Source organism: Solanum pennellii, chromosome 2 (assembly GCF_001406875.1).
Source record: "Solanum pennellii chromosome 2, SPENNV200".
NCBI lineage: Eukaryota > Viridiplantae > Streptophyta > Magnoliopsida > Solanales > Solanaceae > Solanum > Solanum pennellii.
The window spans coordinates 14,496,770-14,513,232 of NC_028638.1; positions in this window are offsets into that span (position 1 = coordinate 14,496,770).

Sequence of the window (16,463 nt, forward strand, 5' to 3'; positions counted from 1 at the left end):
AAGTTCAGAGAGTCGATTTCAGTACCCAAATTTCAGAAGTCTAAGTCTTTTGGAACGAGACCCCCTCGACGGCCCGTCGTTCCCATGACGGTCCGTCGTGGGTTCCGTCGACTCACACAGTTTTTCCAGAAATAAAATCTGCTGCTCAAAACGACTAAACAGGTCGTTACATCCATCCCTCGCAAATTTGAACATCGTGGGAAGATATTCATGCCCTGCAAGCAATCATGCACTGCCAGAAAAAGAATCGTGCATCTCAAAGGAAATATTTATCCCTCAACGTCAACTGACGTTAATTGTCGAGGAGAGAAATTAAGTGTCGACACGGTGGAAGACACTGTCTCCCATTTAAATTGTATTTTTAAGCTGACGAGTTTTATCTCAGACTTTGTCAAGAACATTCGAAAGGATGAATTTTTTCAAAAAAAAAATCAAAAAAAAAAAAAACAGGTGCAAACTACTTCAACAAGGACGCAACACATCATGGAACCTTTTGGATACAGGTCTGGGATTGACTTCCACCACATGCAACCGCACTTCTCTATAAAGGTCATGTGTTCAGTCAAAATTGGGTTTGTCAATTTTCGTTGTCCACGATTTCTTTCATCAATCATACACAATGAAAGGGACAGCTGTTGACACCCAATTTTGGCCTAACATTTTAAAAAATCGTGATTTTGAAGCTTTATTTATTTAATAGCAAATTTTGGTCCGATGATTTTAAAATTCATACATTTTGAGTCAAATACAAAAAAATAATAATAAAAAAAATCTGCCTTTCCCACATTGTCTTTCAAACAATTTTCAATTTTGCAATAGTCCCACATCGGTATTTCATCCTTTTTGAGGATTTTTGGGTTTCTATATAAGCCCACTTCATTCACTATTTTTAGAAGAGGATTTGGAGGGGAAAACAAAAGAATACTCATAAAATTTTGAGAATTCTTGGTTCCCATAGTTCAAAAATTTTAAAGTGTTTTTATGGTTTTTCGAGTTGAGGAGGTGGAGTCGTCTCCTTCAAACTCGTAGTTCCGGTTCGCCGCCCAGAACCAGGTACACGGAGGTGCTTTTCCTTGAAATTATTCGAATGAAGTTCAAATTATATTTCATTCATTATTTTGTGAATATTGACGTTAGGCAAACTTTAGGCCGATAATTATTGTTTTATTGGTACATTGCATGTTTATTTTATTTGTACATTATTTTATATTCTTCCTCAAAAAAAAAAATGAATTCAGTCGGGAACCACAATTGTGGATTCCGAAGGGTGCTTAACCCCTTCCCTTCGGAATAACTTAAACCCTTAACTAGAATCAATTTGGTTTCGTAGATTAATAATCGGTTTCCTAATTTTCCTAAAATTAGGTGGCGACTCTTTTTAAAACTCGTTTATTTTTTAAAATTTGAATCAATTAATTATTTTTCGAGTTGCCGCGACGTTTCGCCCTATTTCGAAAAAGTAGGGATGTAAACACTCATAGAATTAATTTAAGTTCTTGTTCGTTCCTCGCTCTAAGATAAAGCAACTCGGTCGATATAGTGATTTTCTTTTAAAAGTTGCTTTAAATTGCAAACTCGTTCTCGTTGGCCACTTGTTCTTAATGTTCACCAATCACGTAATAGAATAAATCATTAAATCTTTGTAACACCCGTCACATAATATTAATAAGTGTTTTTACTATTACCTCTTTACATTGTTTCTCTGTTTAGTGTTGTAACCCACCCAGTTGAAATATACAAAAATGAAAAAGTGTGTGTTTTGCTCAATAACTTGTCTCATATAAGAAATAACTTAGAAACTAATAACTTCAGGTCTAATAACTCTTCTAAATAATTCCAGCATGTCGAAAAATATAGATAAAATTTGGTATACTAGTATTCTATCTGTTGTTAAATATTTCGTACATTTGTAATTATTTTCTGCAAATAGACTAAAACAATAATTTCAGCAGGTTCACCTGGAAATCCTTATATAACTTGTTATATCTATGTGCATATTTCTGAAGATAATTAATCACATGCATGAGTACTTCTGCATCATTTTAACACTAAAATATTTCTCTGCTTGTGTAAAAATATGCATAGTATAATCACTGTTTTTTCTTTAAACTAATAGTTAATTGCTTGCTCAATTTTTATCTGCAAATAGCTGTTCTCTGTCATTTTGAATTAAAAATTCAATAAATCATCTTTTGTTTTATTTTTTAAAATTTGAAATCTACCACTGCTTCATGATCTTTTAGTTAAAAATAAAATTTAAAGTCTCCCCTGATTAAATTCAGTTAAAAATAATCAACTTTTGCTATAATAATAAAATTGTCTTACCACATTAAGTAAAGTTAATGACTGATTCTGGCATGCTAACTAAGAGTAGTCTCTGCATTGATAATTTGATTCAATATTACTTAATTTTTTTTTTTTTGAGCATTCTGTATAATTTTCTGCCACTTTTTAATAATCAACTAATAGCTTTTTGCATGTAATGACTCTTGTCCTTTAAAAAATAGTTAATAAAACTTTGTATTAGGTCATAAGCTTCCACCCTTATTTTCATTAAATATTGTTGTGTTGTTTGTTTAAATATTTCTTTTTCGCACACTTAAACATGAGACCTTTTACTAATAACTTGTGTTTGGTAGCATGTCTAGTTAAAATTTGGAGGAAATCATGAGATTTGGCGTGCCAATTTTTGTCCAGTCTTTTTTTTCTTGGTGTCTAATAGGTTCTTATATTTTATTTTGTCGAAAACCACCCTACTAATAGTCCAGTGACTCTTGGACCTAAAGCTGGGACAATAGGCACCTTTTATGATGAAATGAATGCGGTGGTGGTGGGTAGCTGGACCTATTGGTATTATGACATCGACTGGGTCTAAATGATAAATATTGATTTTGTTTGTCCCTATACTGAAGCTGACTAAAATAAAATTAAAAGTCGAGTGTTGATCCACAAAGTCTCTCAGAGTCTCCCTTCCCTTTTATCCCTTTATTTGTTTTAATTTAATTATATTTATTTGGGGTAGCTTAAGTAAAATGATAAAATTGTATGCTTATCTATTTATCTATTTTCTGGCTTCTCGCTTATCCTTTTATTTTAGTTGATTAGAATTTGTTGTGTTTATTGTTTTTGTCACCTAGTCTCGCATGCTTAAATATTTAGTTTATATAATAATGTGAGCTTAATTTTTAGCATTATGTTACCACTTAGTAAGCATGATTAATTAACTAACTAAATAATTAAGTGACCTTAATTGGTGCTTGTAAACCCCACATATATTGCATGAGATATGGCTGGTACCCACATTTGTGGATTTCGAGGAATGCCTAACACCTTCCCCTCGAGGTAATTTGAACGCTTAAGTCATGATCGGAGTCTAGACCCTAGTCGAAACCAGCATCGTTGACCTCTCAGAGATCGCAGACAAGCCTACATACGTCATCGTTACATCATCTAGGTTAATTTTAGCGGAAAATTTGAACTTTTTGTTTACTTAGACTTCATAGTGAGAAACATTGAACTCGCATAACACTATCTTCATAAACTCATTAGCGTTCACAAATACCATCTAATATCACGATAATCAAATAAAAGACATAGTCAATCTCTGTATAAAATATAGAGCTGCCAAAATGACACAAATACAATATCTGAAAATAACTGGGAAAGAAACGCTAGTGGAACATACTCCACTAGATCAAGCCTACATCTAAGCTAGAATATACAAGCAAGCATCCTCGAAAGCATGCGGGACTACAAAATGGGAATGAAAGCTCCACGTCCGGATAACTTCAGCATTGATTCATAAGTTCTAGCATCCAACTGCACCTCCACCTAAAAGTAGAAAGTTGTGTGGGATTAGTACACACTTGTAATAAGTATGGGTATATGCAAACATACACCAAGGACATGCATGATTAAGAAGAGCTCTCTCCTAACGATATGAATCATGGAAAGTCAAGTTAGTGGACTTGCAAAAAATCAAATTAGGAAAGTCATGCTATGAGTGTAACATAAATCATCATACGTAACATATTGCTTATTAGCACATATCATATTTCATATCATTCGTCCATATACCATGAGACCTTGGAATCATGGACTTGACATTAGGACTTCCCAAAATGAGGGCTCAACATATGGGACCTCAACTAGGGAGCCTTCTTTAGCAAACACAGAGTCTGATTCATTCATTCATACGTACTTCATTTTCATTCGTTCGTAAGCTAGTGTAAACACAATCCATACCTAGGATGTAGTTTAAGACTTTCATCGGGTTCATTGTGCAATGACCAAGAATGACCTAGTGTCCTTACTTAAGTCTAGTTCACCTCTTGATTATCCTATCCTAAAACTTTTTGTATCATTCATTTCATTATGTGCATTACTAGAGGATAGCCTCATTCTTTGTTTGAGAACTTCAACCTTAACCGATATAGATTATGTGAACATCATGAAATCCAGTGTGTAATCCCCACACCAAAAAAGGGTTGAATAACCGGCCAAAGTGAACCAAAACATGCTAGCGTATATATGGAATTGAACCCTGCTAGATCCCTATATTGGCAGTATAAGTTCAAAGACTAGGCGATACAAGGATACCCATACCTGGCATGCCGGACACTCTCATATCATGAGAGTTACGTGAACCTCCACCCTTCTCGAAGGAAGGCATCACCGCTCATAGCTAGCCTATCGGTGATCAGTATAAAGTTCCATTACATTCAACTCATACATCATGGAAGATTGCTTCTAACATTAGGACATCATATCTCATTAGATGATTTCTCATCTCATCATTGGTATTAAGTATGCATTAACTTCAAAACTTTTATTAGAGTGTCCATAGAGACTGGTCTCTTCATTAGCTTTACATTCTCATAGGTGAGTACGTTTTGGTAACATTTACTTACGCTCATTTGATATTGCTCTCATCTTTCACATTAGCCTCTTATCATATTGTCACCTCATTCATTAACTTTAACACATTTTCTTTTCATAATTACTCACCCCTTCATGTGAATGTTAATTTCTTCATATGCCAATGCACTTGGTCATTTAGTGTGTTTCACACTCTTACTTGACCTTTCTAGGGTTACCTCATTTTATCCCATACATCTTAGGCTCACTTACTTTTAAACATATGCTAGACTTATGAGTCCACACATACAAGCCATGAGACTTCATTCATAGTTTGTCTAAGTGATTCATGTTTACCCAATATTATGTGGTACAAGACTTATGTATCTTATAGATATGCCATGATATTGATTTCGATCTTTAGAGGAAGCATTTATTAAATATTTACTTAGATATGACTTATGTGTCAATACGGAATTGGGCAAGTGAACCCGATTTCGAATCCCTTGGACAACACTTAATCTTATTTTAAACTTGATAATTGTATTTTTCAGATTTGGGGGATCCTAGTTCGATCCCCATCAACCCCATAATATTTCCTTTCTTTTTCTCCTCTCCTTTTTTCGTTTAGGAAAATCAGGTTGTTGGTTCAATCCCCTCAAGCTCATTATTTTTCTTTTAATTTATCTCTTAACTTCTCACCTATCCAAGAGGTTGTGGGTTCAATTCCCACTCTCCACGTTTATTTTATCCTTTATTTTTCTCCTAACTCTCTCATCCATTCAAGAGGTTGGGGGTTCAAACCCCACTCTCCACATTTATTTTCTCTATTATTTTTCTCTTTACTCTCTTGTTTAACCGAGAGGTTGTGGGTTCAAATTCCACCCCTCTCATTTCTTTATTTCCGTTTTAGGCTTAGGAGAGTCGACTAAGGGCACTCGGGTTCGAATCCCGTGTTCCTCACTCCTTTTTATGTTAATTAATTAAAATATACCTAAGTGAAATATTATCATTTTCAGTCAAGGTCACCCAAGTTCGATTCCCCTTAACCCCACTTCCTTATTTAATTGTTTAATGACTTTTTGTGTGAGGTCTCGGGTTCAATCCCTAGCAACCTAACCTATTTCATACTCATTTAAAGTTTTAGATTTGTTCATCTTTGTTTAGCAGAAACCAAGCCTATAAAATGCTGGAAATTTGGTTATGTTTTTCAACTCCTTTTTATCAACATTTATACATTAGTTCTTCGGGTAATTCATTGATCATTTAGTATGTTTTTAGGTGTAGTTTTGTAGATACATTTAGCTAAGAGTTTTTCCACTCCAATCAACAATATTTTACCTCATATGGACATGATTTATACAAGTTTGTGCACGTCAAATACAACCATAAAACATGTCATTTTCGAACTTCAAACCAACATTATATGTCACGCCTTACATATTGCACAGACATAATTTCGGAACACATGAATTATCAGTCATACAATTACGAGCACAGTTCATGAACATATTCATCACAAAAATCACATTACACGTCTAATCTACAAGCAGACATACCAACCTAAGATCATTGGGAGCTAGTGACGAGGAACATGTAATGGGGAACAACCCTAGTTTTCGGAGTAGATTCATCTGAGACTTAAGGGTCTCTTGGGAAAGGGACCAAGAATAAGAAAACCCATATCTTATTTCACGTCGTTCAACCCTTTAACCTGCTTCCCAAAGACCTTCTCCAAACTCACGTCCAACTCTCGACACCTCAACACAAAACTCAACGGAAAACCCTTCTTTTTTCCTTACGTTTTTGGTAACGTTTTGTATATGTTTTTAACGTGAAAGTTCTTCAAGTGTGAAGAACTTTTGGCTGCTTTTCAGTTATTGTGTTTTGGTTAGGCAGAGAGAATGTGAAAAAAAAGAGAGAGATATTGACGTGAGAGTGAGTTAAACGTGAGAGAACTGAAAGAGGTGAAGTAGTTTAGACTTAGTCAACTAGGACTATTAGGCAAGACTTAGTCAAATGAAATGTCTTAATTAATAAATAATAATTAATAGTTAAAATCTGATTTTCCTTTTTCTTAAATCAGATATTAAATATTCATTAATTAAATTAATTTACCAATTCAAATAAAATAATTTAAATCATTGTTCCCACTTAGGTTCGAACCTGGGTGGAGCAAGATTTTGTTAAAACGACAATTTTGGACCTCTCTACCCAAAATACCCCTCCACCTTATTACTTTAATAAATAATTACATGTTTAGGGTAATTACGATACTACCCTTAGCCTAGAAAAAGACCATTTTACTCCTAGACCCTCCAAACGTAAGATTTCCCCTTTTTAAGTCTGATAAAGACTCATCCGAGTAAATAATCCTATTCGGAAGCCCTACATGGCTGGACCCAACCTTTCCTAGCTTAACTAACTCCCCAAGTTAGTTGGCTTAGATGTCACAAGGGTTTAGAGGTCTAGTTCTACGCGCATCAATCCGTGTGAACCCGATCTAATCGTAGGCATTCTAGACACATTAAGCATTACTTAGCATATCCATTTTAAGGGTTGTTACATTATGCCCCCCCTAGGAACATTCGTCCCCGAATGACATTACTAACTATCTAGAGGAATTCCAGTCATATCATAACATAGTTACTATACACAATCAAGCAATAGCAACAAAGAATGGAGAGATAAGTAAACTAAGACTTAAGAATAGAAAGTATAACCTCAAGAGCTGAAAAGATGAGGGTAGCGGGATCTCATATCGGCCTCGGCCTCCCACGTAGCACCCTCAACAAGATGATTCCTCCACAACACCTTCACTGTAGAAATCTCCTTGTTCCTCAGCCGATTGATGTGTTTGTCTAAAATCTCAACATGTACCTCCTCACAGGACAAGTCTTCATCGACCCCCAAACCTTCAACAGGTAGAATCGATGCTGGATCACCTAGGCACTGCTTTAACATAGAAACATGAAAGACTGGATGAACAGAAGCTAGCTCCACAGGCAATGCCAACTCATAGGCCACCTCACCAACACGCTGCAGGATCTCATATGGCCCAACATACCTTGGATTCAACTTCCCCTTCCTTCCAAACCTCATCACCCCCTTCATAGGTGATATCTTCAAGTAGACATGGTCACCAACATCAAACTCCAAGGGTCGTTTGCTGTTGTCTGCATAAGACTTCTGCATGTTGTAGGCAGTAGCCAACCTGTCTCTAATCACCCTGACCTTCTCTAAGGCCTCATGAATAATCTCTGGGACTAAAATAGATGACTTTCCAACCTCGAACCACCCAACTGGAGACCTACAACTTCTACCATACAATGCCTCAAATAGTGCCATCCCAATGCTGGAGTGATAACTATTATTATACGAGAACTCTATCAAAGGCAGATGGTCATCCCAGCTACCCCTGAAGTCAATCACACACGCCCTCAACATATCCTCATATGTCTGAATGGTGCGCTCTGCCTGCCAATCAGTCTGAGGATGAAAGGCAATACTAAGCTTCACCTGTGTGCCTAAGCTCTTCTGGAAGGATCTCCAAAAATGTGAAGTGAACTGAGCCCCTCTATTTGAAATGATATACAAAGGAATCCCATGCCATCTCATAATATCATCAATGTAGAGTCTTGCATGATCCTTGGCTCTATAAGTAGACTATACAGGGATAAAGTGGGCAGACTTAGCCATACTATCCATAATAACCCATATGGAGTCATGCTTTCTCCTAGTCTTTGAAAGACCAACCACGAAGTCCATATTAATGGCCTCCCACTTCCAAGTCAGAACCTCGATCATCTGAGTAAGACCGCCAGGATTAAGATGTTCTGCCTTAATCTGTTGACAAATAGGACACTTGGACACATATTCAGCAATGTCCTTCTTCATGCCATCCCACCAATAGATCTGCTTAAGGTCATGATACATCTTGGTGGAACCTGGATGTATCAAATATTTGGAACCATGTGCTCTGCAACAATTTTGGTCCGCAAATCATCCACGTCTGGTACACACAACCTGTCCTAGTACCTAAGTATGCCGTCACTTCCCAAAATAAAAGAATCATTCATCTTTACCAAAACGGACTCCTTCAACTCCATCAACACCAGATCAAGATGTTGACCTTTCTTGACTTCAACTTCCAACGATGATTCAGAATTAGGATGAACTTAAACACCTTCCACTAGTAGAGTCAACCAACCGCACACCTAGCTTGGCTAGTCTGTATATCTTTCACCAACTCCTTCTTCTCATCCTCAACATAGGTTGTACTTCCCATGCTCATCCTGCTCAAGGCATCAGCTACAACATTAGCCCTACCCGAATTGTAATGGACTTTCATGTCATAGTCCTTCAACAGCTCCAACCACCTCCGCTGACGTAGATTCAACTCCCTCTGTGTGAACACGTACTAGAGACTTTTTTGGTCTGTAAACACATCCACATTCACTTCATACAAGTAGTGCCTCAATAGTTTCAGTGCAAACACCACAGCTTCAAACTCTAGGTCATGAGTGGGATAATTCTTTTCATGAACCTTTAGTTGTCTGGACGCATAAATTATCACCTTACTACCATGCATAAGAACACAACCCAACCAACCATAGATGCATCACAATAAACAGTGTAATTCTCACTACACTTAGGCAAAATAAGCACCAGGGCTGAAGTGAGTCTGTCCTTGAGCTTTTGACTTTCTTCTTCGTCAAAGCTGAGTGGGGCATCAATAGAAGAAAAATCCTCCACGAACCTGCGATAATAACAACCAATCCCAAGAAGCTACGGATATATGTGGGAGTAAGAGGTTTCGGCAAGTTCTTTACAGCCTCAGTCTTCCTGGGATCTACCTCCACACCTTTGTCGAACACAACATGACCCAGGATGGTCACTGATCTAAGCGAAAATTCACACTTGCTAAATTTGGCATACAACTGATGTTGTCTAAGTGCCGGAAAGGTTAGTCTCAAGTTATGTTCATTCTCTTCCTTGGCCTTAGAGTAGATGAGAATGTCATCAATGAATACTATTGAAGAAAGAGTCAAGGTATTCACGGAAGACTCTGTTCATGAGATCCATAAATGCAGCAGGTGCATTAGTGAGACAAAATGACATAACTAGAAAATCGTAATGACCTTAACGGGTACGAAAGGCTGTCTTTTGAATATCTTCATCCCTAACCCTAAGCTGATGGTACCCTAAACAAAGATCAATCTTCGAGAAGAAACTAGACCCTTGGAGTTGGTCGAACAAGTCATCTATTATGAGAAGTGGATACTTGTTCTTGATAGCGACTTTGTTGAGCTGCCGATAATCCATATACATTCTAAGGGTTCCATCTTTCTTTTTCACAAATAACAGTGTATCTCTTAAATCTGGGCTCGGAATCCCTATCATAGCGACCCTTGAATGAACTTGAATCCCCTTGGTGGGAGAGTCCCTTTATAATCCTGGTCTTATCTCTGATTTCAGTTCTATTCTTCCTTGAAAATTTCTCCTCAACTTGCCTTGACCAGTTCCCTTCCCTAGTGTGCTTCTTCTTCCTGCTTTTTTTTCCGTTTGATGGACATGTATCATAAGCCTGGAAAGGTCCGTGCTATTATAGAGCATAGGTTCCCTACACTCCTCCTCTATATCCTCAACAATCTTAGATCCAGTGTAAACGAGAGGATTCATCCTCGTGAAGTTCCTTAACCTGTTAGCCATGGTGCTGGCATGAGGGTTCTCCCTGGGAACACCAAGTTGCTACGCCTGGGTTTTCATAGCCTGAGCTTGTAAAGTGATGGCTTGAGCCATCTTTACAAAGGTTGTCCTCACTTCTCCATCTGTCAACCAAGTTGGGCTAACAGGAATCTGCATTCCAGCAGCTGGAGCCTGGGGAGGAACTTGATTTACCCCAGCAGCTGCTCCTCCAGTCTCTCCTCCTGCGTTTCTCCTCGTATTCATCTTTCTGAGTCTCAAGAGTTGATGTTAGATACGCTCTTAACACAAATAAATCAGACATTAGAGAAGGCTTGAGAAGATCAGAAGAAGGGAATTCCTATGCATCATGCAGTCTCTAAATCAAGATAGTGCTGCACTTAACTACCATGACTTAGAAACTACTCGATGCGGTTGATGTGAACTTATTATTCTCAGAAATTAACCTACGCTCCGATACCAACTTTGTCACAATCGGAGTCTACACCCTAGCCGAAACGAACATCGTTGACTTCTAAGAGGCCGCGCACAAGCCTACATACGTCATCGTTACGTCATCTAGGTTAATTTTATCGATAAATTTGATGTTTTTGTTTACTTGGACTTGACAGTGAGAAACATTGAACTCGCATAACACTATCTAAATAAACTCATAAGCTTTCATAACAACCATCAAATATAAAGATAATCAAATAAAAGACATAGTCAATATCTGCACAAGATATAGAGTTGCCAAAATGGCACCAATACAATATCTAAAAATAACAGGAAAAGAAACGCTAGTGGAACATACTCTACTAGCTCAAGCGTACATCTAAGCTAGAATATAACGGGCAAGCATCCTCGAAAGCATGAGGGCCTACCAAATTTGGATGAAAGCTCCACGTCCGGATAACTTCATCATTGATTCGTAAGTTCTAGTGTCTGATACGCTCAAACTTACTTCTCAAATAAGAAGTAAAGCGGTCGTGTCAAGTAAATAACCCAACTAGTGAGGTTGGGATTGTTCCCACGAGGAAAATAGTTTAGACTTAACTTCAATCTATTATTACTATTGTTCAGTCAATTACTTCCTTAGAAAGCATAAAATGATAAAAAGGGGGGTTTCTATTCCTAAATAACTGAAAATAACTAGCGAAATATAAGGAGACAACTAACAGCTTTGAATGTTGGAGTTTAATCAATTAATCAAAGTAACTAGGCTTTACGTGTTCCCCACAGGTTCATAACTTGATAAGTCTAACTATAACAATTCTTTCCTAGTATCTTGCATGCAAAGTGATAAGTTATGTATTTCTAAATCCTTGGTCCGGCATCTAGTAAATTTCACTCCGCACCTTGGTCCGGCTACGTGTGTTGCTATCCTAACCCTTATCTTTACCTCATATTAAGCATCGTATTCGATATTTGACTAAGTTATTACCTCGTACAAATCAATACTAGCCTATTAGATAGTATACACTAAATCTATGTTGATAATTCTTTTCCTATTATCTACCTCCTTGATACGGCAAGTAGCATTAAGGCGAGTTCTAACGTTGGCCATCAGTTAAAAAGACTTCTATGCGAAAGAATTATCAATACATGAAAGACACTATTCTAGAATTGTTATTTTAGTTAGGTTTTACCTCATTATTTTCCTATGGTTCCCACAACCCTAGTTATGGAGTTTAGTTACCCATAGTCATAATCACAATATTCAAATATATGGTATAAGAATTCATTTACTTACTTCAATCAGAAAGAGTAAAATCCGAAAGTTCGCTTGATTAATCAACAAAAATCACCAACAATCAATTCAAAGAATCTCAAAATAATCAAGAATCTAACAATAATCAAGGGCCTAACCAAATAATCCAGAGTGTAACCTAATATTCCCGAGTCTACCTAATAATCCGCAGTCTAACCTCAAAAATGAGGTTTTTCAAACTATTTATAGAAAATAAAAACCTATTTAAAAAAGGACTCTATTTGCTGGAAATCTGTCAAAAACGCGGCTGGGTCAACGGACCTCGCGACAGATTGTCGTGGTCACGATGGGCCGTCATGGATTCCATCGTCCCATACTTGTGCAATTTTCATTATCCTCGATGGAAGGTATGAAGGATTGTCAGAGGCACAACGGTCCGTCGAGGGTCTCTATTCCATAACACTTGAACTCTTGGAATATGGGTACTGGGACTACTTCTCTGATCTTCATGACGAACCTGCAGGACGGACCGTCATGGCTACGACGGTCCGTCACTCTTTCCGTAACCCCACACTTGGTCAGACTTCCCCATCTTCCATCAGCATCTGCACTACACTGTCACCTACGGACCGTCACGAGCATGACGGACCGTCACGAGCTCCGTAGGTGGTCTCTTCTGCATTTCTTCGCTCAAAAACCTCCGCATTCATCTTTGGACAGATTTCCTTCAAATAAGGAGAAACTTATATAAAAATTAGCACAAAAAGGCTTTTGGACACACTAAACTTAAGGAAAAAGTATTAATAATACCGTGAAACCACGGTATATCAACACCCTCAACTTAAATTCGTTGTTTGTCCTCAAGCGACGCACTATGACTCAATACACAATCTTTGTAAAATAGTATCCATGTTTCCTTTACAATCATTTGACTATCAATCCCGATTAATCTCATCATATTTATGCATGCTATCAATATTAGGCATTGAATTATGTGAGATCAGAGCATGACAAAGACTCACCATGCACTAACACCTATCCTCTTCAATTTCTCACCGACGTGCTAATATTTCAAGTACTGCAACTACTGTCCTCACTTCAAAACAAAATCCTCATTTTTCACACAATGATTTCAGTTTGAGTATAAGGATTACTTTTCAACACTCACTCTCAGAAAAAATTAACACTCATTCACACCTATTGCCATAAGATTGCCCTTATTTTCACTGCTTTAAGTTCGCTATACAACCCTTAGGACCACGATAGGACTTTCTTAGCCTATAACATAGGCTCAGGGTAAGTAAGGGTATATTTATGTATACTTTAGTGACTTTTTCCCTTCTTGACATATCGGCTAAACATACCATTTTCAATCATTTTATTTTGCCCAGTATCCCATATTCTTTCACCTTGCTATTTTCGCTTTTTTTCTTCATTTGTGTAAGTGACTCTTTTTTTTTCTTGCTTGTATTTCTTGTAATTTTTTATTTTTTTTACTTTTCTTTCAACTAATTCTTGAGTCACTTTACTTTTGTTCTTTCTCTCTCTTTGTTCTTTCAACCCCACTTTCCAGAGCATTCCTCATAATAGCGACACTCAACTCATGGCTTTGCCATGAGTCAAAGTACACAATACCCAAAGTTGGGTCAGGGCCATAAAAAGGTTGTTTACTGCATTAGCCACCCTCAACTTATGCTTTTGGCTTAAGCTGAGGTGCACATGTCCAAGGAGGGACCATGGCCAACACATTATTCCCAGAAAAGATAAGTTGGGGTGAAAAAGAAAGGTCTAATTTAAGCTCAAATCATTTGGATCAAAGAAGGATAAATTTCATTTGGTTTTCTTTTATTTAGGCTAAAAATGGGCTATATTGAATAAGGGCCTATGATCCTTTCCTAATTGTCTATTACAACTTACTTTTAGCAGGACTAACCAGGCAAGTTCTAGCTCAGTACAAATAGTGTACTATTCAAATCTTCCTCACACTCACTTGATATCTCATCACTCTACCAGATTATCAGATACCTAGTTCGAATTTTAGACTTAGGGTCATGCAATGGTGTACCTCTATGTCATGCTTAGAGCCACACATTTATCAATTACTATGCCTAGTCATGCATCATTTTCCATTTTATCAGGATATCATTTTAGCCATCATGCTCCAGAATTAAACTATGTACACAAGATATAGACATGCCGGTTCAACAGAAAAAGTAATCAGTCTCTTGGGGAAAAAGAATACAGGCAAGAAAACCCCAAAAGAGGATAGTGAATTGGGCTACTCAGACTTCACCCTAGCACTCACTTTCCATTTACCCCACCCCCAACAAAAAGACATGCAATTGTCCCCAATGCATAAAAAAAATTGAAATACAAGAGTGGTAGGTGAAGCAAACCTAGAGCGCAAAGCGCAAACAATCAGCACGGACCGTTGTGATTATGACGGTCCGTCGTCGATGTCCGTCGTGGGACACTTAAAAAAATGGAGACCCTTAAGAGAGGGGTCTCTGACCGTCATGACGGTTATGCAGGACGGACCGTCGAGAGAATGCGGTCCGTCGTAGATGTCCATTGGAGGACACTTAGAAAATGTGAGAGACCCTTAGGAATAGGGTCTCTGACAACAAGAACGGTTGTGCAGGACGGACCATCGAGAGAACGATGGTCCGTCGCATGTGTCCGTTGGTGAATGTTGCAGAGTGATTTTCTGCAGAATTTCCAGGTGATGTGCCTGCAAATTTAAAACTCATTAGTAGAAAATGCTACCATTACTAGAAAGAAAGAAAAAAAATTATAAATATTGGGTTGCCTCCCAACAAGCGCGTGATTTAACGTCGCGGCAAGACTGATAACACTTGATTACTCAGCCTTCATCAAGATGGTATGCCTCTATGAATTCATTCACCGATGCAGTATGCCCAAAATAGAGTTTCATTCGTTCTCTATTCACCTTAAACCACACTCCCTCCTTGGTTTTTAACTCAACTGCTCCATGAGGGAATACTTGGGTAATCAAGTAAAGGCCAGTACGTTTGGACTTGAGCTTGCCCGAAGACAAGGCAACCCAAAACTATCTAAAAGTACCAAATCCCCAACCATAAACTCTTGTTTTGCACTTTTTTGTTCATTCTCCTTCTTCATCTATTCTTTGTGGGATATGGCGGATACCGATTTGAGCTCACCATTCTGCCTCATGGTCCTACAAATGTTGAAGGTCGCTTCTTCATTGTTCAACCAAAATTTCATCTGCCTCTTTTCCATATCAACTAAGGCTCTTCCTGTAGCAAGGAATGGCCTCCCATGAATAATAGGCACTTTAAAATCGACTTCACAATCAAAAATAACAAAATCTGCCGGAAATATGAATGACTCCACTTTTACTAGCACATCATGGAGTATCCATATAGGCCTTTTCACTGTTCGATCAGCCATCAGTAGCCGCATCGCAGTTGGTTTTGGGTTACCCAAACTCAACTTCTTGTAAATAGAGAGGGGCATGAGATTTATGCTTGCCCCCAGATCACATAATGCTTTCGCAAAATGTAATGACCCGACTGTACAAGGAATAGTGAACGCACCCGGATCTTCTTTCTTTTGTACGAGAGATCTTGTAGCAATAACACTACAATGCTGCATTCTATCATCATCCTCAAAAGTGACCGATCTTTTCTCTTTAACCAGATCTTTCATAAACTTGGCATAACCGGGCATTTGTTCTAGAGCTTCTACCAAAGGGACATTGATAGAAATCTGCTTCAGCATTGTTATAAAACGCCGATATTTACCATCCTCGGTCTTTTTCACTAATCTCTGAGAGGAAGGGTGGTGGTGGTCTTGGCGTGGGAATTACCTTCATAGGGACTTCTGCATCTTTTCTAGTGCTCTCTTCTGCGTCACCACTACCCTTTACCACCTTTTCCTCATTAGACGGCATAGGTGGGTCAATGGTTTGCTTACCACCCCGAGTAGTGATTTCCATACAGTGTGCATCATTTTTTGGATTTTGGACATTGTTGCTAGGGAGAGTGCCCGGTTGCCGTGTGTTCACAGTCGTAGATAATTGGGCCATTTGCAACTCGATTTGCTTAATCGATATTGCATGTGTATCGACTTTTTGCCCAATACCTGCTAAATCACACCTTAAATCTTAAATTTGCTCATCACTAGCATCGAAACTCCTCATCATTTTGTGCAACATATCCTCAACTCG